This window comes from Gopherus evgoodei, chromosome 12 (assembly GCF_007399415.2).
Source record: "Gopherus evgoodei ecotype Sinaloan lineage chromosome 12, rGopEvg1_v1.p, whole genome shotgun sequence".
Classification (NCBI taxonomy): domain Eukaryota; kingdom Metazoa; phylum Chordata; order Testudines; family Testudinidae; genus Gopherus; species Gopherus evgoodei.
In genome coordinates this window covers 36,874,204-36,899,929 of record NC_044333.1, presented here as the reverse complement: position 1 = coordinate 36,899,929, position 25,726 = coordinate 36,874,204, and the positions used below count along the sequence as shown (strand labels likewise).

Sequence of the window (25,726 nt, the reverse complement as noted above, 5' to 3'; positions counted from 1 at the left end):
GCTCTCCCCTCACCCCGCATTTAGATTAGTGAAACTCCTGCCCCATGCAGCCTTCCTAAAGCAATTGCATTGCGGAGCCGGCTGAGTTTGGAGAACTATAGGTGTCCAGCCCCCGCCCCCACGGGAGGTGGAAATCTGACAGTGCCCTGCAAAACGAGGCCCTTGTTTCCCCAGCCCCGGCCAGGCCAGTGCGGTTAGGCGCCGTGGGTGGGAGCTGGGGGGAATCTGTTTTCCCAGGCTCCCTGCCATCGGGAATGACTGAGCTGCCCTGAAACGGGAGGAAATATTTCATTAGAGGCACTTGCGCTTCAATTTCACATGATGGAAACTTCAGGATCAGCTTCCGCTCCCCCCTTTCGCTCTCCCTTGGCATGATCAACAGGGGGAAGAGTCCTCGGGCGATGCCCCTGGCCCCTAGAGATCCAGAGGCTGCGTGGACCGTCTGCAGCCTGCGGGACGCGCCCTGCACCTCGGGCAATGGCTTCCGACGCGCCGCGGGGTATTCTTAACACGTGGGCTGTCGTAGGCGGTGTGTTCTGATGGGGCCCGAGCCTGCGTAGATGGGAGTTTTACCCTGGGCTTCACCGGGCGCTGGATTCATCCTGGAATACGCAGACCCTGTGCACACCCCCTTCCAACTACACGTCCCCAAATATACAACCACTTAATGCACAACCCGGACCCAACCACCCACACACGTGTACACCCCCTCCTGCTCATCCCTACCTCTGCGCTGACATCAAGTGCACCCCGTGCACCAACTACCCACACACTCAGCCTTTCCCCTGCGTACACCCTTTCGTACAGTAACGTGCACACCAACTGCACACCCCTTCCTCCTACGCCGGCTGTACCCCTCTTCCTTCCACCCGCACACGTGAGCCTGAGCCCAGCACCCTTCCTCCTCGTCAGATCTCGGTCTGCCCTTGCCCCCCTCCCTTTGTCTATCCTCTGAAATGGGTTCTTCGCAAATATGTTTTAATGCAAAACGTAAAAAGAACCCCCTCCCCCGGAAGATCACCCAAAGATCAGAGCTATTAGGGCTCCCTGGTGAATGGTCAGTAGGAAATTGACTGGCTTTTTGAGCGTGTTGAGAACGCTGAGTATCATTCTGGGGAACTGATTCGAAAGTTAAGGAAAGGAAGGAGAACCGGGTGGCAGAAAAGATCCCCCATAGAAGAGATGCTTTTATCTTTACCACGCCAGGACTCAGAGCCGATAACCCTAGGGATGCATTAGAGACCTGGCAACGAGAAGAATGCCTGGTGCTGAAGAGGCAGGAATCAGAACTCTCAGCCTTTTTTTTTAACTGCTGATCAGTTCCACTGAGATTTCCTCCGCTTTAAAACGCTGTTTGGATTTGGCTTTTCGGGGCGGGTGCCTGTAAACTCCCGTGTTACAGAAGATGCCGAAGCTCAAGTATTTGAAAACAAAGCCCAGATTCCTTTTCTTCCAAACAAATGATCGGATTGCAGGGAAAGTTGGGGTGGGGGGTTCAAAAGGAAATCGGCACAATGCAAATATGTATTTTTACAACCTAGGTACGAACTTCTTCCTTTATCCTTTCTGAATTTCACCATATTCCCTCCCCCGCCAAAAACAAACAAAAACCCAGCACCGTAAACATAGTACAGAGTTGCGTTAACTTCTCCTTCGTAAATACACTTGCGAAAAACGAATCTTCTTCGCATACAAATAGCCCACGTGTTCTACTGTGTTTGTCAGTGAACAACCCCCGGCTCAGAGCTAATCTCCCCCCAAAGAAGTAGTGGTTTATCTGAATAGAGGAAATATAGTAGGAAATATAACGTGGATGCAATTGAATGAATCTGAAAAGACACAAACATGCGATCCAGGGCTAAACGTACCTGTTGGTTTTTTACAGTAACAGACTATTAGGCAGAAAGCATTCTTCTTTGCCTATAAAATGACCTAACTGCCTCCAGTAAACTGTGACAACTCCGGAGAGACCAGAAAGGAGAAACCAAAGAATCTCTGATGGGGAGTGGGGATGGGATTGTTAAATGAGAAAATACATCGCCGTCTTGTGTGAATATCATGAAATCAAAGTTAATCCAGCATGAAGCACACCGATGCTAGAGTTAAATTGAAACTCGGTTCCTCGTATTTCTTGCATTTTAGCAGGGAATAGTTTTTAGCCTGGTTTCTAATCTTATTCTTAGCCTGGTTTCTTAATCTAATCCTGGTTTCTAAACTTATTTTTTTTAAACCAACAACAACAAAACAAATTCGTTTGCTAATTGATGCCTCAGAATAAAGGATCCGATTTGCTTTCATAGCGGGCAGGTTTTTTTTAAAAGTAAACCCAAACGGATGGGAAATTGAAAATCAAAGTCGTTGTATGCCCAATGAATACATCTGGTTATCCTAGTCCATATAGCCATCCATGTCCTCCTATGGAATTATGAACACTGCCAATTGTTTTAGCGAGCGTAGTCTAGTTTAACCGGTATTCCCCCCCATGTCAAGAGAGGTTAATTTTAGGGGTCAGGGACTTATTTGGAGGTGCATAGACTGGCGCCCAGAAAGGCATTGCACAATTTGGGAGCAGCAGACACTGATTCTGGCTTATTTCCTTTCCTTTGGCAAACTAGATAACCTACAGCTAATAGCCCTGTAAAGCTGCTGCCATTGTCCCTTTCTAGGGATTAAGGACTCACATGTTGTTGTTTTTTTCTATTGGTGGAAAATAAAAATGAGCATTTATGGGACACTGATCAAGTCTGCAAGCCAACTGTAAAGCTGAAAGATCAGTATCTTTAGCCAGTAAAATTGGACCGTGGATATTGAATGACCAATCTGTATTTGTTTTGCATGCTGAAGACCGTTTAACAATGTGCATATATTTCCATAGACCTGGAAAGTCAGTTTTTACAATCTTATCTGGCTCCAGAAATACCCTAGAGAAATAAATTGAATATCCATGCATTGCATGACTCTGAATTAAATCTACAGTCATACAAATAAGAGAATTTAAACTAATGACCGGGCTATAATGTATATGACAAAAGCCAGAAGATGTGCTCTGGAATCTGCAGTTTCATTCTTAACTCACTGTTGTGACAATATAGAAACAATTATAGCAGCTAAAAGAGATCTAGAAAGCATTATCTTTATTACTTTGTCTCCTAAATTTAATGTCAGTCACTCTTAATCCTTTGTATGTGACTTCCTTTTATCCTATTAAAAATCCAAAGGGAAAGGAATATGGAAAATTTTACAGCACATATTATTTCTCATTTAATCTTTCTGTTAAATAGATATTCAGGCAATAAAAATATAATTTACCTAAGAGTCTCTATAGAGTAATAAGTATTTGGACACCAATTAAACCATTGGGCAATAAAGAATAACTATAGTTCTCTTTTTTTTCCCCAGGAGAGAGACTGAACTATTTCTTAAAAACATGGTTTTTATTAATCAATATGTGGTAGGTACTCAGTATAATGGAACATTTCCTCTATCTCTGTCTCACTCTTTCTCTGTATGTGGGATATGCTTCTAAAGTGTATTTTAGATAGTCACAGGTAGTGAAGGACTAGGGTGTAGATTGATACAATAATTAAATACATTTCATTATTTACAAGCATGTAACAGTGGGAAGATGCTCACTAGTTGAGTCTGACCATCAGGGAAAATAGTATAACTTTCAATAGAATGGGTCAATGAGGTACAAAGAACAACAAATAACTGGTTTAATTCACTTCCCCACAGATCAGAGCAGTTCTTGAGTTCTGATTATATATATATATATATGTTCCAGTCTATCAGTTAAAACTCTATAGGGATATATATTCTCATTTCCAAAGGGCATGACTTATTCTAGACCCCTTAAATTTCACATCATAATTGAAAGTGTAATATCACGATCAAGTTGAATTGTTTCCAAAATTCCATGAAAGCACTCTATTTTTTTGCCAAATGTTATTTGTTTTAAGATGAATTGTGGTTTTTCTTACTGTTAACTAAACAACAAAGGACTTCCATAACTTTCAGGCTTTGGGATTTTTTTTTGAGTAGTTTAAAAGTGTCTGAGATTAATGATATATATTAATGATTATATATCATGATCAATATCATATAATGAGGATAATATCATATATCTACATCTATATATAAAAGCACAATTTGGTAATACATTTTTTCCAATTTTCAGACCATATTGTATATGCAAAGGTTAAGACTAGAATGATTTTTCACAAATGAATAATAAACCTCTAAAATAAGATTGATGATGGGAAATTGGCACAACCTTAAGTGGATAATTCATTTTTTGTCAACTTTCTTTGTTTCCCGCACTGGCACATACAGTTTAAAACACACACACACACAACTATCACACCCACGCACACAGAGACACAGACACCCGCTCTCTTTATTTTTGACCCCACACCCACTGCTTATACACCTTCATGCACAAAGGCACACACATCCATATATATATATATACAAACACATACTGCATATAAATATTCACCTCTTCTGTTCAGAGGCTCTCACACAAAACATACACAGCTTGGGACTGGTTAAATTATTCATTGTGGCTAATTTGTCCAGCCTTTTTATTTCTGTTTGTGAATTATCTGTGAACAAGTTATGATTTTTATGCATTTTTAATTTTTTTCAGTTGTCTGACTAGTTTCGGCAAACCAATATCCATGAATGACTTATTTGCAGATTGTTCACTGAATATTTGCTATTAAAACGTTGTGATTGGGCAACTAGCTAAATCACATGGTATTGTGTCTGTTTCCTGATTGCTGACAAATTTCTAAACAGGATGAATTCCCAATTCTTTTAGTGGATTATCATAAATATTCCAGGTCCACATTCCAGGTTGCTGTTTATTCATAATTCTTCTAATCTTTTGAGCAAATAAAAAGTTTTACAAAATGGTGCATTACCATTCTTAAATAGACACAAACTTGTTTGCCATGCTTTTACTTTCCACGAATAATCTTCTGAATGAAAAAATCATTCTAAGAAATGTTCTTTGGTAGGGGAATAAAAGAGGGTCATGAAAACAAGTAGAGATGGTTGGGATTTTTTTGCGGGGGGAAAACCATTTTTCTGTCCATAAACATCATTAGTTGAAACTGAAACTTCCTGGGAAAGTGTCAGTTTTGATGGGAATCTCAACAAAAACAATGGGTTTTTTTGAATAATAAGTTTTTAAATTCTCAGTTTCCCACAGTGACATTTTGAAAATGAACAATTCTGTTTTCCCAGTTAGAAATGACTTTCATTTGGAAAGTGAACAAATTATAGTTTAAATAAAAATGATCAAAATAGAATCAAAATATTTTCATGACCTTTATTTAAATTGGTTTTTGTTTGTGAGTTCATGAAAATTTTCGAGATAAAATCTTTGCCCCAATAAGGGATAGGAAAATTTGTTGAAATCTCAACTATTTTCCCAGGATGGGAAAATGGTTTCCCACCCAGCTCTAAAAATGAGCAAAGTGTATCTGCTAGTTTTGTTTGCAAGAATATTGGGAACACTTTTTTTTCTATTAGCACATGCAACATGTGCTCACAGCTCTTCCCACACTATGCACCATCCACAAACCAGACCCAACAAAACTCTTAGTCCGTACGCTCATATGCACACACCAGACATACAGATATACAGCCTCTCCCACATGTAATTACCAGACACATACACACACAATCACCAGTCACATGCTCACAATCTGCCCATGCACACACACAGTCACGGCACACACACACACCATGCAAGCGCATACACACCCACCTCACCTCTCCCTCCTCCCAATGAACAGACACACATGCATATTTTTATTGTATCTGTCAGGAACACGAAAAACCTTTCTGCCAGCACTCAGCACAGACGATTTATGAGCCCGGCCTGTTTGAGTGAAGAGGGGGTGGGGGTCAGGGGAGAAATGATGGGAGAGAAAATAGCCCATAAATTCTTCACTGTGATTTACACTGCAGTCCATTTGCAGTCCATTCTTTTCTGGAGGCTCACACACAGATCTCTCTCTCTCTCCCTCTCTCTTTCACTTTGGGGTCCTGAGTCGGCCCAGCTGGAGGAAGACAGCGATCAGAGTTCAGTTGGTGCAGACAGAGCTAAAGTAAACAGACGTGGTCATTCAGCAGGCAGTTAGCAGCCTTTGGACAGATGAGCAGGGCTTTGGGAAGACCACACACACAACCCCCCTCTAGACCACACAGGGACCAGACTGCATTGGGTTTGCACGCTACACACACACACATACACACACACATGCACGCAAGCAACACTCCTCCCACTACCAGGGGGCCGAGATTTCTTCTGGGCCATAAATGTTTTGGAGGAGCCTTCCTGCCCTGCTTCTGGAAACGTTTCCTGCCTCTTACCAGCTTTGCTGCTTGTGCTGCACAAGTCCCCCCTGCTTGCTATGTGATTAACTCCACTACCGTGCTGAAGAACAGGGTATACATTCCCGTGCAGGAGACATAGTGTACTCCTGGAAGAGTGCCACTACTACTTCCACAGCTAATAAAGTCATCTGCAAACCTTGTCCTTGTCTCCCTTCCAGGGAAATTCATACCATCTCTATAATTCCTCTTTCAGTTGCTATCTATTATGCACTCAAGGCTGTACTATCATTGGGCCTCAATCAATTTCCCTCTGTCCAAATGTCATTTTCAGGAGAAATCGCCAGTGCCACGCATGAACTGCCTTTCATGCAGTCTTGAAATTATGCTCACGTTCAGCATATGCAACCCTCTCGCGAACCATTCTGTATATAGTTTTGGTTAATTCATCTGACAATATTTAGTTAACCGTTGCTCTCAGCCACTGCACAACATGTAGATGTAAACAACCTCTTTTTCTGTAGTGTATGCCAGGATGAAGTCATGAGGAAGAGACGTTCTTGAATTGCTTTACCACACTCTGCTCAATGTGCCTTTCATTCTCATGACATTTGTAGAGCTGCTCAGACACATTCCTTCCACCACCACCACTCCTTTTTCCCGTGAAGAGTGATCACTCTAGGGTTCTTTCGTAGCCCAGGTGAGCGTGTTATTTATTTTCTGTGTATCTGTGGCACAAAGGCACGGACCCTAAGTGGAGCGTATGTTTGTCTTCTTGCATTGTTCTTTTATTAGCCCTGGGCCCAAACAAAAAAAATTTGGATCCAAACACTCTAGGGCATTGGGAAAATTCGTAGAGCCCAGATCTGTGCCCAAATTTTGTAGCTGGCTGTTCAGTGATGGCCTGAACTCACATCTGGAAGAGCCATTTAAACACTGTTCAGATTCAGAGCTGAGTGTTGCATCTCTGGCTCATTTCTATTACTTGCAGCGATATATGCATGCATGGTGCCGTCAAGAGGGGAGAGCTATGCTGATGATAAGTTCCCTGGCCTGAAGGGTAAAAAGCACAAGCTAAAGGCACAAACGGATATAGTGCAAAACAATGGGAGGCAATACAAATAGAGAAACCATGTGGCTGATGGCAATTATCAATGGAATGCATCATGCATGGAACAAGTGGGGTTTAAGGACATTTTTGCAAGAGGAAGGCAGGGAGAGATTGAACCTGGATAGGTTCCATGCGTAGGGGGTGGTTTGGAAGGAAGCATGGTGTAACCTAAAGGAGTCTTTTCTCTAGTGACCCAGGGGGCAGGCAGAGGAGTTAGCTTTCCATCATAATGACACCCCTAAACTACTGCTCAGGCTGCAAGTCAGATCCACTCCTCCAGTCGCTCTCCATCTGCAAAGCCTCAGCACATTACAGGGATGCTGACTCCTGGCCATACATCTTCATTTGATAAGGTCATTTGTGATGGGGAGCTGCTGAGCTGCCATGTTTTGAGAGAACAGCGGTGCTGCTGGATGCTGTCTTTTGGAGAGCTCGGTGCAGGGACGCTTACATAAGGTGTGGGTGTAATCTGGAAATTCCTGCTCCTCTTGAGAAGGCTAGATTTATATTGGGAGCTGGAGCTTGTATTTTGAAGCCATGACAACAGTGACAACACATCCCCTGAGGACCCACTCCAATGCCATACAGTCTGCCCAGCATCTGCCCACACCTCATATGCACCAGCTGGCAGAGGAATATGCTGAGGTGTAGGTGCAGGCGCCCTCCTCGTGCACAGAGTGAGGGACTGCAATGGCTCTGTGAGCTCCAGAGCACACTCTGTGTGGCACAACTGTGCCCACCTTTGCTGTAGGGGAGGACTTTACCCCAGGGCCTACTGGCAGGGACGCTGAGAATTGTTGCCTTCCTCTAGCACAGTGGTTCTCAGGGCCCCCCTGGGAGGCCATGAGCAGGTTTCAGAGTGTCCACCAAGCAGGGCCAGCATTACTCTCACTGGGGCCCAGGTCAGAAAGCTGAAGCCCCACAGTATGGGGCTGAGTCCCACCACTTGGGGCTGAAGCTGAAGCCTGAGCAATGTAGCTTCGTGGGACCCCCTGTGGCATGGGACCCCAGGCAGTTGCCCTGCTTGCTACCCCCTAACACCTGCCCTGGCTTTTATATGCGGAAAACCAGTTATTGTGGCACAGGTGGGCCATGGAGTTTTTATAGCTTGTTGAGGGGACCTCAGAAATAAAAGGTTAAGAACCTCTGTTGAAGGAAACTGCACTGGGCCCTGGCATTGCAACTGAGCTGGGTGCATCCACCCGACTAATGTCCAGGAGGAGGGAGAAAGGTGAGAGATGCTGGAAGACACAGGAACAAGCTTGGCCCTTCCCATCTGTCTTTCAGTGTTCCTACTTTCAGATAGTAGAACTACGGTTAGTCTGGCCTCATGCATCAAAGACCAAATCCTGAGGACCTTGTTCAGTTTTTGCCCCAACTCTGAACAGACTTGAACATTTGCCCCTCCTTTAGGTGTTAACTTTGAACCTAAGCAATCTCACCCACATGGCACAATGACCTCGCTTTTATTTTTTTTTAAACTTACTCACATCTTGGCCGTTAAATGAGCCCGATTCTGTCTTCTCTGCCTGCCTCTATCAACAGAGGAAGGGGATAATAAACCAACCCGCTATCCTATGCCACCTTCCAAGCTATGCAGAGCTTAAAAGAGAAGTTACCCCGTTAAAGCCTCTGCCACAGCCTATGAGCTACAACTGGCTCGGTGTTAAATGCACGAGATTATAAACCAGATCAGAGTTCACTCAAGTGAGCTCTGAGAAATTACATTTGCCTGTCAGTATCACGTTAAAGCATAACACAGGCTCGCATTTTCCCACTGCTTCAGCTCTGAGGGTGTTTCACTCCCTGCTGAGAAACATGAAGGTCAGGGCCTTTAGGTTTCCAGATCTGCCCTTGCACACCATTGGGAAATCTTACAACAGCCTTATTATTTCTGTATCCAGCCAGGACTGCCTAATGAAACCCAGAGATATGATGGACATGGATTGGAACTGTGAGGTAAGAGAGAAGAGATCAGTTGCATGGTTCATATAAACACGGCGACTATTCATGTAAGGATGTTTCGAAGGCTGGACTTCAGTGCCAGATCTGACAGCCCTTCTTCAGGCTGAGTAGCGTGTATGCAAGTAGTCTCATTGGCTTTGTTAAGGCTGCTCGTATCTGTGGATAAGGGTTGTAGTTCTTCAGATTTTATCTGGATTTCCTTCCAGATATGATCGCATTGGTGCCAGACAGAGGATAAATTTAGTGACAATGGAAAAACCCAACTCCATATCCTAAATAAGGAGAAAGGGGTGGCTTTGCAGGCTAGCTCAAGAGAGGCCATTGTCGAAGAAGGAGATGAAATAACAGTGGGAAATTTAAGACAGTTTGCAAACGGAAAAAGAGATTTAATGCATTGAGTAAAATGTGTTATGAATTTTTCACCCAACACGAATTATTCTTGCAATATCGAAAGCCTTGACTAGTGTGAATGTAAAGGAGAAAGAGGCCGTGATCTGATTGTTCAGAGTACACCGTTGATCATTCAGAAAACACTTTGTCCAGGGCACACAAATGGGTCCGACTGCAATTCCTAACCCAATATGCCCTGACCCGTAACTTTGTAAAAGGGTGCCATGGGTCTATTCCGGGTTCAAAAGGAAAAAGAAGCTTTTCTTGGCAAGGAAATGCCTCCTAAGTAGACTGATCACAAACCAGGAACATGTAGGAAAACTGTGACTCAGTGCATTTCACTCTTGGCATTTAAGGGGCTGAAAAATGATTTCAGCTTCCTTTGGCAACTGCAGCCGGAGCCTGAAGAAGTGACCTTTAAGGAGATTCTGTTTACTCCAGCCACAGACTGAGAAGCATTGCGTGATCTCTGTAAATCTCTGTTCTCTGCCTTGGCTCTGACCCCACAGCCTCTCGTCCAAACTTGCAGCAGTTAACAAACAATAGAGAGAAAGAGAGAGAGAGGATACCTTGAAAATACTGGTCTAAGATAAATTGCACTGATTCTTTCCCATAGGATCTGAACAGATGAGAATTGCATAGACATCCTCTGCACCACAATAGAGCTATATGCAAGATGCAATGCAAGGCTTTCTAATTGCATAACTAAATCCACAATATTTCACACAATATGGTTTCATAGTTTCTGGAGACGTGCCAAAAATGCAGATCCATAGGTTTTGTCTTAGCACTAATCAAGATGCATCAGTTTTAACTAGAAGAATCTCATCCCTGAATCACCCTGCTCCTGGGGAAAATAAATTCTCATCTGACATAGCTCCACTGAATCAAAGTAGTTACCCCAGTAGAGAACTTGGCCCAATAGAAATTCTGTGATTGTGTTGAATTGGAGCAAACTCTGACTGACTTATGATGGTGATTATTATATGCATTTATTGGGGGTCCATCACTGTGAAATTTGGCTCATTTTACATGGTTTAAATTGGGTTCCTTTAGCATTTCATTTCTAATGAAAGGAGCCTTTGCATCATGCCCCCACCCAGCCTCATACAGCAAAGAAAACCCACCCAGTTGGCTAAGTGCCCGGTGTTCACTAGACTGGGCTTAGTTTGAAAATCTAGACCAATGTTTCCCAAACTTGGGACGCTGCTTGTGTAGGGAAAGCCCCTGGTGTGCCGGGCCAGTTTGTTTACCTGCCGCGTCCGCAGGTTCGGCCGATTGCGGCTTCCACTGGCCGCAGTTTGCTGCTCCAGGCCAATGAGAGCTGCTGGAAGCGGCGCAAGCCAAGGGATGTGCTGGCATCCACTTCCTGCAGCTCCCATTGGCCTGGAGCAGTGAACCGCAGCCAGTGAGAGCCACTATCGGCTGAAACTGTGGACCCGGCAGGTAAACAAACTGGCCCAGTCTGTCTGGGGCTTTCCCGACATAAGCGGCCGAACAAGTTTTGGAACCACTGACCTAGACAATGAAATGTGGCTTGCAATGAATTTTGAAATCTCACAACCTATGTCGAATGTGTATCATTTCAAGTGTGTCCATCACTGTGGTATCTAGGTGCCAGTGTAGGCAGGTCCAGATTGAGCTCTATTTCCATTTGGAGAGAATTTCCAAAGCCTTCTACCAAAAGTCTCATGTCAGTAGTTCCCACTGCACATCTCTGTGGGTCAGTTGCTTATCACTAAACCCTAAATTACCCCCCCTTTTTTGCTTTCCATCCAAAAATTTCCTAATTCTTTTGAGTACCAAAAAAACCGCCCCCTAGACTTAAAGGCTCATGTCAAAATATCACAATCAACTGTACATCAGGCCAAATTCTGTGCTGGCTTACACCCCAAGCAGCACCACTGAAGGCTGGTGTATGTCTGTGTGGAATTTAGAACCCCTGGGCTTTATTTGTCATTTTAAAGGAAATAAGAGGATCTGCTTTTCCTGATATGGGCTAAACAGGAGTCTTCCTAAACAATGCTGAAAGGGTTCCCATTACAAAAAATTCCTAGTGAATGGAGATTTAAATTTAGATCTGGCTTTCTAATGCTGCTCTTCTGCCATTGCATTAGGCACCAATTGTTTACATTACAGTTTTGTGAACAATTAGAGATCCACAATTCATGCTTAAGAGATGAATGCTATTAATGTCCAACAATATTGCTACTTCTTTCCCTTTTCCCAATTTTCTTATTATATGATATTCAATGCCTTCCTCTTTGGTTTGAGTGTGGGGACAAACAATCCGTTTTAAAGTATGTAAACTTCCTTTCCCTGGTGAATCGAGGCTGGTTACCTTGCCATGGAAATTTGGGATGGTTTCCAGAAATTAGCAGGAAAAATATTGAAATAACTCTTTTTTTTACCCTAGGATCCTATTCTGGGGAGTATACATTGGTATAGTGTGTGTGTGTGTACACACGTACGCATGGATCCACCCAACAATGTTTGTTTAATATTAAAAAAGTACAGAAATAACACATACATCTCTCTCTCTCTCTCTCTCTCTCTCTCTCTGGGCCAAATCTGTGTGTCTTCCACAGCTATGGATGGTCCTTAATGCAGCAGAACAGGATGCAGGGAGCCTGGGTGGGGGTTTCTGTGGAAAGATGAAATTCAAGTAGGGCCCTGCTCTTTCTTCATCTAGCTACACCCACCCAAAGCAGGGAACTCTGTCCTGATGGAAGTTTTAATAGGGATTTCAAAGTCTCTAAGGGAAGCTTGATCCCCCATCTCCCACTGAAACATTTGTGCCTTTGAAAATTTTCCCCTTGACTGAGAGGTCGCTGTTGAAATGTAAGATGATTCTACAACATTTTATAGCAATCCATTTTCTGTTTCGTTATCAAGGTTGGTTCCAACCCCCCACGCCCATAATATTTATTATTTTCTATTAATTTTTATACTATGAAATGCAGATGGAGTTGGAAGGGCGGTGATGATGCATCTTTTTTTCCAACAAAATTTGGGCTGTTTCAAGGCATTTTCCATTGGTCTTGTCCCTTGTATACAGACAAGAAAGAGGAGGTTTATCTAGCTTGAAATCTTGACTAAGAAGCTGGTGTATCTATAACATACAATTACCCATGGTGTCTTCCAGCTCAGTTTGAACACTAAACTACTAGTTGAATTGCTCTTCTTGCAATTATATGATGAGATTTAGAGTACAGGGCAATTGGTTGGGTAAAGTATAAAATAACTTTTATTAATTTCCTGTTACATTATTTGCTGAGTGTCAAGAGCTCTGCAGAGAATATAGAGTATGACATAGCCCCTGCCCCAAGGTACTTCATGTATAATTGTACCTGGGCCTACATTTCCTTTCATGAAGGACTAAGTGGAGATTCTTTCCTTTCAATTGTGCTCTAAACTTTAAACTCTTTTCTTACTGTGTTAGGTGCCAGAAAGTTTCTCATAAGAGAGGCAATGTAGTGAGGTGGTTAAAGGAGAGACGTATGGATCAATGCTCCTGAGTTATACCAGGCTCCATCACCATTTGTTCTGTGACTCAGGCCACGTCTACACTACAGCATAAAATCGAAATTATTAAAACCGGTTTTATAAAACTGGTTTTATAAAATCGATTTTACGCGTCCACACTAGGGCACATTAATTTAGTGGTGTGCGTCCATGGTCCTAGGCTACCATCAATTTCCGGAGCGGTGCACTCTGGGTAGCTCAGTAAAAGAATGAGACCAATAACTTCGATTTCCGTCCACACGAATCCTAAATCGATATAGTAATATCAATTTTAGGGTTACTCCTCTTGTTGGGGAGGAGTACAGAAATCGATTTTAAGAGCCCTTAAAATCGATTTAAAGTGCCTTGTAGTGTGGACGGGTACAGCGTTAAATCGATTTAACGCTGTTTAAATCAATTTAACGCTGTAGTGTGGACCAGGCCTCAGGGCAACGCACAAAAAGCTCTGTTAAAGTGAGATACAATCTCTTGAAGAGCAAACAATAATACATGCTCCTTTTGAGTTCACTTTCAAGTGACTAACACAAACATTTGTGGAAAACAAATTTCAGAGATACAGACTTGAGGATTCACAGAAACCAGATATGAAATTTTGTGCTGAAGTATTTATGCCTGAAATGCTTGTGTGCTTATCCCATCAGGGAACAAACCATATGACTTACCTGACAAATCACACCCAAGCAACACTGCTCTGATTTTGAATATTGGCGATCAAAGCATGGAGAAACTAATTGGAAAAGCAATTCCTTGCCTAGATTTGAAAAATTAATTTGGAGAAATCCTGACTTACTTTTGGATACTCCAGGAGCAGAACAAGGCTAAATCCACTGAGAACATGAGTTGTGGTGACCTACCCCATTAGTTCTTGTTTTGAGGCTTAATTATTTAAGGTCTGTTTCTGTAAATCCTGCTTAACTTTAACCACATGAGCAGTCGAGTTGATGTCAGTGAGATTACTCATTTGCTGAGCATTTACATGATCTGTGTCTTGTTTGCAAAAATGCATTGAGGGCCTCTGCTGAAAAAGTGAAAAGTATCCTGATTAGCAATAATAATTAATGTATTACGAATACTGATAATGTTGGAGACATCTAGCTATACAAAGATTTGTATGCGAGAAAGATGGTGACTCAGTAACCTTCAAATTATAGCGAAAAAGTGTTATATTTATTTTTTATGTCAAATATTTAACACTGACAGTACTTGTTTGTGAAGGGTTCAGAGCTGCATTTTGGTTGGAGCATAGGAAGAGAAAGGCAAGTTATGTTACATCAGACGTTTCTGTTGTTGCATGAAATACTTTGAGCCTCAGACTCCAGGGCTCCTCCTGATCTTGAATCTAATCATTCTGCGCAGCCAAAATGTTAATCCCCAGAGACTCGGAGCTGCCTACAGTAATAAATGAGGCATCGTTTGGAAAATAGTGAAATTTGGACAGAACTTTCTTTGGCTCAATCCAACTCCTTATATTCCAAATACGTACTAACCATTCATGGAAGATTCATACATTAAAACAGTCCTGCATCTCTATTAACATGCAAATTGGATTTATTTTGTTTCCTTCACCTCTGCATCCTAATATCTATAATTATTATACATTTTACAGTTTGGATACTGGCAATTGTTTGCCCAGAAGTGCATGAGTGTTTGGAGCCAAATTTTTAATGTGTGCATGACAGCCTACCTAATTTGCCTGTGTAGTTATCCGATTTGCTGTATGCAAATCCATTTTCTGCATTTTCTACAAAGGATCAGAACTGGAAATTTATGTACATTGTTGTCTTAACCTCCTGCGCAATCATTGCGTATGAAAATTAGGCCTGTGTTTTCTGCATACTTTTGTTCACCTAAACTGTTTGAAAATCTACCCTACAGGATCCAAATATTAATTATGAACTGGATATTAAACTTCAAAAGACACAGACAATACTTCTGTAATTTGTCTACTAGCCCCTCCTTTGCTTTTATGGCATATAAAAAGCAAACGGTACCTTTTCCTGCAAATATTGCTAAATTATATTACACAACTTATCCATCCCAGTAATGTGAATATCAGTTGAAATGATTTAGACTCTGACCAAAGCCTGTTGAAAGCAGAGGGAGCATTTCAATTGATTTCAATGGTTTTCGGATCAGCCCCTTACTTAGCCTTCATTTGTAAATTAATTCTAGGAGCTGAACAAAAGGACAGCTTAATTTGTTTGCCTGTAAATTACCAATAATGAGATTTATTAATTACACTGTGTGCATTAGTGTATAATTCAAATAGACTTTATCACAAATCTAGGAAAAATTGCCCTTTAAATTGCATATGGCATGACATTTGCTTTCTGATTGTTTAGGAAAAATTCAAGGCCAAGTATTCACACACAGAGAATGCTCAAGATATATGCAGTGAAACCCACTCAGAATGAGAAGTTTGCAGATTTCACCCTTATTTCTAGGGTTTTGCTGCATTGAAAAAAAATAGTTTAATTGTAATGAGGATCCTTTATGTACTGTATAGTATCAGCATTGATGCTGCACATACCCTGTTGCAAAGAATAACTGGTTAAGCCATGTGGTATCACAGACTTTAAATGTCCCTGCAGAATATTCACCTTAGTGGGATAACATATGTAATTTGGATCTTAGGAGGGAAAATGATAGAAAATGAAAACATATAGATGGGTGAAATACTAGTAACACGCAAATTCTCCTGCTTATGAAATATATCACTGCTCTTCTCCTCACTAGATTTCTCACTAGAATTTTTAGACGTATTTGCAAAGTAAACCTTAACAGCTCATTTGGAGGAAATTAGAGATGAGTGTTGGGGCTCCTGAGTGATTTTACTTTCAGTTTGTGGAGGGACATGTTCTGAAAGAGAAATGAATGGGTTCTGAGAAGAGAAAGGGGGTATCTGTAATCAACAAATCTGAAAGATCTCTCTGAGAGAGGTAAGCCTTGTTATACCTAGTTTACATATGGGGAAATTGAAGTCAGAGAGAAGCTAAGTGAGTTTCTAGGGTCACCCAGTGAATCAATGATGAAGCTGGGAATAGAATCCAGGTGTCTCATTCCCTATCCACTGGACTATGCTGATGATAATGCTAGTTCTTACATAGTGCTTTCATCAACTGCTGACCTGAATTCCCAATTTCCTTGTTATCCAAAAGATGGGTTTACAAAGCCTGTTTTTGTGTCCCTCAAGACTTTAATAAATTGAGGTTCACTTGTATACTTGGAATAAAAAACCCGCTATAGAACTGACTATATTAGTTGAATAGATTATTCCATCATTAGTTTCTATGATTAGTTATCATTTGTATAAGTCTTTCGCAGACAAAACCTGAGATGGGTCCCTGCCCCAGGAGCTCCTAATCTAGATAGAACAATAGATTTGATCTGAATTTTAAGTAACAAAATTGGATTGAGTCCAAACTTGTCCCTTTCTGATTCAGACAATCATTCACTCATTCAGAAAAAAAGTGAGGCCTTTTCTTCTACTAGATGTTTCTCCAAATTGATGATCTTCATAATCCTGGTTTACTTTTTTACTGAGGTCAGATCGTGGCCCATTCAGTGTGCCTGCACAGGGCAATAAATGGGTATAAGTTTCTCCCTTACTCCTTTCTACCAGCTCTCAGTATTGATGGGAGGGAAGCATCCCCCGTGGTCTTGGCTCCACCCCCCAGTGCATTGGGCGACACAGTTGTGCCAGCATACTGGGGTCATATGAAAGCCAGCCAGCTGTAGGAGTGGCCCAGGGTTTGTCACCCTCAGAGCAGGTATGGAATGGGACGGAGATTATGAATCTCTTCTGCTTCCTAAGCTGGTCCTTGGGCAGTGCAACAAGTCACTGGCCCGTTCACAGGTCTTATGGCAAAGCCGCAGTCTAGCACTGAATTTGTCAGGCAATGTGCATATCTAAATCTCTGACTCTTGTAACTGGGCTTTCCAAAGGATTAGGCTAATGGCATTTAGACAAAGGACCACTCTCCCATCTCTATGAGCGCTGCTGTAAGTTCTTGACTAATGTGGAGTTTTTGCCAGTATAATTGCTTTAAAGGGTGTTTCTTTATAAATTCTTGCTCTAGAGCTTAAGAAAGCAACACATTTTGGGCTTGATCCTGCCTTCTGTGTGCATGCTCAATAGTCCCACTGATATTTGGGTGTGCGAAGAACAAGATCCTTTGTTTTTCGGTTTACATGCGCTTGGTATCCACCATTCTGATTAAGAATCTGCCCAAGGCTTTCTTTTAAACCCCTATTTCTCCTCCCCCCGCCAAAAAAACCCCTCTCATTTGAGTTCAATGGAGAGTTTATCTGTGCAAGAACTTCAGGAACGGGCCATGGGATCAAGACCAGGAACTCATGGGTAGGCTTTTGAATGAAATCTATTAGAGTTAAACCTATACAAGCCTCCTTTGCTTCGGACAACCTTTTGTTTTGAGCCGCTCCAGCAAAGGTTATTTATTGGGTGAAATCCTGGTTCCATTGATGTCAATGGGAGTCCTGCCACTGACATCAGTGGAGCCAGGATTTGTCTCTCTACCCTAATCTGGGAGGTTATATCCAGCACCCCTTGCTTTTGTCAGTGTTTCAAATGCTGAATGTGTCCATCTGGTTTTTCAGCACTTATAGATTGTATCCAGTGGTTGGAAACCGTTCTTTTAAAGCACAGGATTTTAATAATAAATTAGTAATATTTATGTATGTCTTAAATTTTCAATTCCCATGTGTGATTAAAATGTATGAGTGATGAAGGAATCTCTGAAAATCTGGAGGTTCAACTTGCATACTGTTGAGTCAACCATGATCGTATCTAAATCTCTTTGGAATCTTACAAAAACATATTTCTTATCATTCCTGAGTTTGTAACTCTGCAAGGAGAGCCTTTTTTCCTCTTAGTTTCCTGCTACTTTTGCTAATCTCAGCTGAGACCAGCACTGAAAGAAATGAACAGGGAAAAAAAAAAAGAAGCAAAACAAGTTAACCAAAGTCTTCCAAACCTCAAAAAGCCTTTGGAATTAAGTTCTGGTAAAGATGCAGGTTGATGCTTTTATTTGATCTGAACAGGTTTTTCCCATCTGGAGAAGACAGGGTTCAAATAAAAACACCAGGCATTTTGAATATGAAATGTTTGGCAAACTCTAGACATCAGAACATCTGTTTAAATCTGATTTAAGTTGAGATTTCTCTTCCCCTCAAAGCATCTGGCATTGCTTTCTTGCTTATCTCTTTGATTCCAATTACAACACCATCTCGTCTGTGGTTTCACTCTTCGTTATGAAATCATGTTTTATTTTTAAAACCCAATAATGGTGGAACCAATCTAATTAAATGCTGAAACCAAAATACCACAGAGAGACTTTCCCCCCCTTTTACCGACGAACGGGAGATTAGAAGTCAGATTATTATGAAATCTGATGCACTAGTGATTTAAAGAGGAGTATCAGTTTGTTGGGTGTATTAATTGGTTTCAGTTACTGTAGGCTAAAAAGCAGAGCTCTGTGTAATGCCTTTATCTTTTTATCTCCAGCTCTTAACCTAAAGAAAATCTTGCAGCTCATATAACTAGCAAGCACACAAATTATTGACTAAAATAACTGACTTTGCAAGATGTAGTAAAATCAGGACCTATTCTCATCCAGTCCAATAGAGAGCAGTAGTGCACATACAGTACATGTGGTCCAGTACGGAGAGCAGCAGCAGTGCAAAGGCAACTTGCCTTACGCCAACTGAATTGTGAGCATTGCATGCTCACTGATGGCCAGTTTGAGAGCAGAGGTGCCAGGAGCACTAGGGGCAAGAAACTGTTAGGATTCCTCAAAACATTGGGACAGATTCTTGTCTCATTTTCCCTCCATGTTAAAGTGACTTCAGTGGGGACTCTCCTGATTTACATGACTGCAGACAAGGGGAGTTTCAGACTCTTCATCTTGTGTGCTCAAAACCAAGCCAGAAGAAGATACGCGCAAAATGTCTACAAGGACATTTACAAATGATTTGCGTTGTTGGTCCTTGTGGTTTAATTAGGAGAGTTCCTAGCGAAGTCCAGCAAATGGGTCCAAGCCAGTTGCAGTTCTGACCCAATGACATTAATCAGAGGAAGGACTCCAGGATTTGTCCCTTTTGTTACTAAATACCATGATGCTGAACACTTCAGGCTGCGCAAGCGCCATGTGGAATGTATCATTTTATTACGTTTGGACAGCAAGTACAGACAATGAAGCCGATCCTGAGCCTAATTCTTTTTTCTTTCCTGTTTCTCATCACAGTAAGGAGTGAATGAGGCAGGGCTGGACTAATGCAAAAGTATATGACTATCGGGCCCCAACCCTGAAGTAATGTGGCACAGAGCCCATAAACAGAAACCAGGATCTTGTCTACAGTGTGAAGCAAAGTGACTTTTATTCAGAGGGCCAAGTTCTGCAGTTATTACTCAAGCAAAATAACTAATGAAATCAATGGGAGTTTTGCGTGAGAAAGGACTGCAGAATTGGGCCTCTTATCTGTGTGCATATGCATGTATGCAAATATTTATACACATCCATACATGGTGGTCATCCTTTAAAAATTTGTTGGTTGCCATAGATAACAAAATAATGTTACCTCAGTGTTCCATAGGCATTCACTACAGCAGGTATAGGAAACATGGCAAAAACAGAGGGAACCATATTTATTTATCTAAGGCAAACCAGCAAGTTATTAAGGATGACCACAGTGTGCATGCGCGCGTGTGTGTATCTATCTCTCTATATATGCACATCACAAAAACACAGCTAACATTTTTGGTTACCTCTGAAGCTCATAAAAAGTTATTAAGGGCAAAGGATTTAAAAGAACAAGATGTTATTACAACCAAAGTAAAAATGTGTTCCAAGCCCAATCTTGAAGAAAGTAGTGGTACATTGCTAATAGCTGGATCTAATTAATACATAGCTAGGAGGAGACAATCATGAGGAAATGGGATAAATAGTCTTCAGATGGAACATCTATAAATTAGAGCCAGCAACTTTAGCAGTAGTGTTCACCAACTTCCTCTGAAGGTAGTCTGCATTTTCAAACCAAGTGGACTGAAGCCACCTTTTATTTTGGCTTTTAAGACATCGTTTGTTGTTTTAAATCTTGTACCTTTTAGCAAAGGCTTTTGACAAGCCTCAGAGAGAATAACATATTATTAATTGTGCTCTCGTTTGTAAATGCTGGGGCAGAGTTCAACCTCTCTTGTCTCTGTAGGTATATATATTATGAGGGGGGGGAAACCTACATGCGTGAGCATATAAGGTTTGAGCCTCAGAGATACCAGAGCTACCCCCATTACAGCTGAGCGAGGGAGAAATGCCCTGCCTCAGGTCTTATCTAGGGCTGATTAGGGCCCTATCACTACTTAGAGGCCTGGCTACAATGGCTCTCAAATATCTTTGGGCAGCTGTAGCCCAGCAGGTGCTCCTGCTATGTTCCCTGTCCCTGTCCAGAGATGCCCCCTAGACTACGAGGCAGAAATAGTAATGGTGTTGGGCCAGGTACACTAGCCCCACTCACTATGCCTGGAGAATCTCCAGAAAGCTGATGGAGTCATCTTACAAGTCTCTTTTCACCACCAGATTGGTGCAAAGGAGCTGTAGAGGGTGGAAGATCTGGCCCATAATGCATAGGGGGTATGTGTGTGATGTTATGCACACAAGATGCAAAACAATATGCATCAGAATGTTTCAGGATTCATTAGAGTATCCATCAACAGTACTAGAGCATTAAGTAAGAATAATTGGACAATCATAGCGATCAGCCAGAGGTATGACACTGAGCAAAATACAAAAATATACAGCTGATCTCTCCCCCACCTCCTTCTAACTCACTTGCTCATTTTATTTTTGAAAGCAGGGATTTTCCATGCATCCGTTCAGCGTGAAGCAATTCAAACCCTGCATTTTGCCAAGACAGCAAAGGTGATCCGTTGGGAAGAAGAATCTAATTTTGTTACAAGTTATAAAAATAATCTTTTATCTTTACATGACAGAAATATTTACTCAGGAAGGGTTTATATACAGTAGGAGGTCAGAGCTCCCACTGCTTTGCCTAAAGACTCAAGCAAGCTCTTCATTTTATTTTTGACAGTTTTTTATCATATATGTGTGTCATCATATTTTAGTTGATTTAACATAGTTGCAGTATGAACAATAAAACATGCTACCCCCAGTTGGGAAGTGTATGTTTCTCTAATGAGTGCTGACTACAGTTAAGTCTAATACTTGATGGTCCTACAATGACCTGTTTCCACAAACAAACAATCTTCCTGTCTCTTTCAAAAACAAACGTCAACCTTGTGCCTTCAGCCTGAGCCTCAGAAGCTATTTTATGTTTCTATCTGTGTAGCAATCTGCCTATGGGCGGTTCCAATTAAACATGCACACTTTCCAAAGCTGTTCTTTAAATAAAGCGAAGAGTGATAGTGCTAGATAGGATGCTGTACTCTCTCTCTATTTTTTCAGTACTCAAGGAATATTTTTTTAATGCTTCTCCCTTTCCCCATTCCAGTTCTGAGAGGTGTTGATACCTCATTTAGTGCCTCTACAAACATTGCACCAAAACACGTCAGCTAGAGCCAACACCTTTAGTGATGCCAGAAGTCTAAACAAAATTTGTCATCTTGTTAAGAAGTAAAGCAAGAACTTGGACCTCTGTTGAGACAGGGCCATGTTCCTTTGACATTTGCTCCAAGTTGCTTTTCTTAGTGGGAGCTGGAGCTGGGAAACAAGTTTGTTTTATGAACAAAAAGTTTAGATTGACTTCCCACCCCCAAGCCCCCTATCCAAGATGAACATCTATAAATCGGGGTGAATGTCCTCTTTAATTATTACTAATATTGCTGTCGTAACATTTGTTGTTGTAGGAGTATCTGTGAGTGAGGGAACTAAAGACAACATGATTGAAGTATTGTTTTCTTTGTCTCTTACTGTATGTTGTACCTTATATAGAGACTTAGAATCACAGAACCAAGATCTTGGTAGGGACTTCTAACAATTAATAAATAATGTATCAAAATAGCCTTTGCTTCCAAGGAATTCTGTTTTCTTAGGCTTTTTGGTAGGGGAATTTACTTTTTTTCTTCATCATCCTAATAGTTTATTATTTGCATATGAAGAAGTCTACCTTGCAAAGACTGATTAGCAGCTAGGTTTTCTTTAAAGAGATCCTACTCAAAACACATTTTTCCCTTGGTAATTGTGAGAGACCTGCAAATCACTTCTGTTTAAGGAGGACAGCTTGTCAGATGGAGTTCAGGCAGAAAGGGAATGTCACAATCTGACGTTTTAGTGAAAAATGCCCCCTCTGTAACCTAGTATATTTGTGACAAATGTGAATAGGGTAAGGGACAAGAGGGTGCGTGACACAGACAGACTCGCACATGCCAGTTGGCAGATTCCATTAATAATGGAAAGTTTTTCCAAGTCTGGTGGTTTCTAGACATTGCACTGTGGATTTTTTCAAAGCCAGCCCAGATAACATTGCAAGGTTGTTGCTGCTCTTCCTTTAATTGATTTTATGGTACAACTCTTGTTCATGATTGCAAACACTTACAGGAGTAATCCCCCTGAAGACACATGGACTATTTGCACGTGTAAGTAAGGATTGTGCTATCAGATCCTAAATGCATTGTGTGTTAACTTGGGTAGATCTTTACCCCGTATTATAAGAAAGTTTGTTTCATAGATTCATGGATTCCAAGGTTTTGATCATCTAGTCTGACCTTCTGCATAACACAGGCTAGAGAACTTCCCCAAAATATTTCCTACAGCAGATCTTTTAGAACAATAGCCAATCTTGATTTAAAAATGGTTAGTGATGGAGACTCCACGATGACCCGTGGTAAATTGTTCCAATGTTTAGTGACTCTCATCATTTAAAATGTACACCTTATTTCAAGGCTGAATTTGTCTTGCTTCAACTTCCAGCCATTGGATCGTGTTAGACCTTCCTCTGCTAGACTGAAGAGCTGATTATTAAATATTCGATCCCCACTTTGATACTTATGGACTGTAATCAAGTCACCCCTTAACGGTCTCTTTGTTAAGCTAAATAGATCGCGCTCTTTGAGTCTATCACTATAAGGCATGTTTTCTAATCCTTTAATCATTCTTGTGGCTCTTTTCTGAACCTTCTCCAATTTGTCAACGTCCTTCTTAAATTGTGGGCACAATGTTCCAGCTGTGGTTGCACCAATGCCAAATACAGACATAAAATAACTTCTCTACTCCTATTTGAGAGTCCCTGTTTATGCATCCTAGAATTTCATTAGCTCTTTTCGTATTTCACCATCTTCTCATATTCCAAAAGTGTATTTGTGTGTGCTGGGTTGTAGAACTGTATCTATATGAGTGTAAATGAAAATCAAAGGAAGATAAAAACCATCTATGGAACAGCTACTGATTCAAGTAATGGTGGAAAGTAGATTTCCTTTTCAGACAAAATCTGTTTTGATTCTTACTTCTGTGTATTTTGCTTAGATACTCCTCTAACTGGCTTATTAGAAATGCCTGTGTGTGGATGCATGCGCTAGATCCCAGATTTGTTAATCTTCTGGAGGGAAGAGGGAAACTGGGACTAGGGGTGGGGTGAGGAAGACGTCGACTGTTTGGGTAAAGAGATGGACTGGAAACCACGGGAATGAGGACCGTGAGTCAGATCTCATAAGTAGCCAGGATGTGAGGGGAGAATTGGGACTGGCTAGGCAAAAAGATTGGGACAGAGGGGTTAGGGGATAGTGGGATGCACTGCAACTGGGGGAGTTGATTGGGAAGGGGTTCTGGTAGTAGGAGCCACTGGGGATGAGGAATGTGGGTGAGAGGTCAGTGAATGAAGGCTGGGGGAGGAGAGTGGAGGAGGAAAGATACAGACTGGATATGAAGCCAGGTGGGGGGACACTTGGATTTGCTGGGCAAAGAGCTGGGATTGGAGAAGGCTGAGGAGTGGAGATTGGGCCTGGCTAGGTGAGGAGAATTGGAAGTGGGGAAGAGAGGACAAGGACAGGTTCAAGGGGACAAGGCAGAAGGGGATCATGCTTAGGGGCAACAGGTAGCAGCATCTCTGCCTACTAGATCACATTCCCTTCCCAAGATTCCCAAGTCTCACTATTTCTCTTCTCTCAGCAAATATCCCACTGGCAAAGCATCTCACTCCTTTCTAGTGCTGGTCCACACATAGGATAAAAACCACTACTAGTATTATTTACTCTATTAACTTAAGTGGCAGAGGTCTGTGTGGTGGAGCTAAAGGTTCCAATCCTGCTGATGACCCATGCAGAGGTCACTATAATGCCACATGATGGAATTTCTGTTGTTTCAATTTGCTTTTTTTAAAAAAAAAACTAGGAAATTATACACAAAAACTGTGTTAAAATAACACCGTTAAGGTTGCAAAGTCAAGCACTCAGCACATCCTTTCTCTCCCAGCAATCCCCTGCCTCATTTATTACACACTTTCTAACTTCTGGAACAAATGAAGCCAGATCTTGCAGAAAACATCGTCCATTGCTGTGCAACCCCAATTCATCACTAGAGCAGGTCCATCATGTGCACTGAATCAGGCAGGGGAAAAATACGTGATCTTGTAATGAAAGACTGTCTTAATGCAGATGCACAAGGAGGCCAAATTAAGGTTGCACCGGACACCTCAATTCTGGCATTTCCTAACTGCTGAATGCTTGACTTAGCAACCTTAATAATGTTATTTTTGTGTGTTCTATATTTATGTATTGCACACTATATATATTATAATTTTATATATGTATGTATAATTTTACATCTGTGTGCATGTAATATATACATACTGTTACAATTGTTAAATGATGTTAACAGATGTTGCAAATCCCAACTAAACAGCAATATCCCTGACCATTCAATATTATCACCACTCAGCCACTATACTTCCAGGGCATCCAGAAAGAACCCATCATATAATGATGTTTATCTGCTCCTTGTTAAAATGAAAACAAATAAATAAAAATGCCAAAGAGGAGAGGACGGTGAGTTTGAATAGGTTTGTAACTTACCATCTAATGGGTGAACTCAGTCCATTCACTCCAGCCCTTCCTGACTAAAATCTAAGTAATATCATAAAATATCTCTTAATTAACTGCTCCTTTTTCCACAGGACTAATTTGTTGCTGAGTGCCTGAGCTCAGAATCTTATTGGTATCCAAGTAGAAGCCAACATTTTTATGCTTAAAGCTAAACTAAAAAGGCATTTGGTGTGCAGAGCCCTAGGGGAGTGCTAGCCGTGGAGCAGGGACCTGCTGGCTGGATATTGCTAGTGTCAGGTTATTGTACAAACATTACCTTTGCAAATCCCTGACTTGGTGACCAAGTTAAGCAGTGGAGACAGTTTGCCCAGTAGTTTGACCTT

General features: G+C 41.5%; 1 long non-coding RNA gene across 2 annotated transcripts in view; it reads left to right on the top strand.

Annotated features, from left to right (window-relative positions):
• Nucleotides 1-3,394: 3,394 nt before the first annotated feature.
• LOC115660543 overlaps nt 3,395-25,726 on the top strand; it is a 32,608-nt gene continuing 10,276 nt past the window's right edge. Inside the window, exons 1-3 of one of the 2 annotated variants that reach the window (XR_004002837.1) lie at nt 3,395-3,451; nt 6,870-7,045; nt 9,361-9,416. This is a non-coding gene — a long non-coding RNA (uncharacterized LOC115660543). Of the gene's footprint in view, nt 3,452-6,869; nt 7,046-9,360; nt 9,417-25,726 lie in introns of those variants that run through there. The other variant, XR_004002836.1, reaches the window with a different exon arrangement.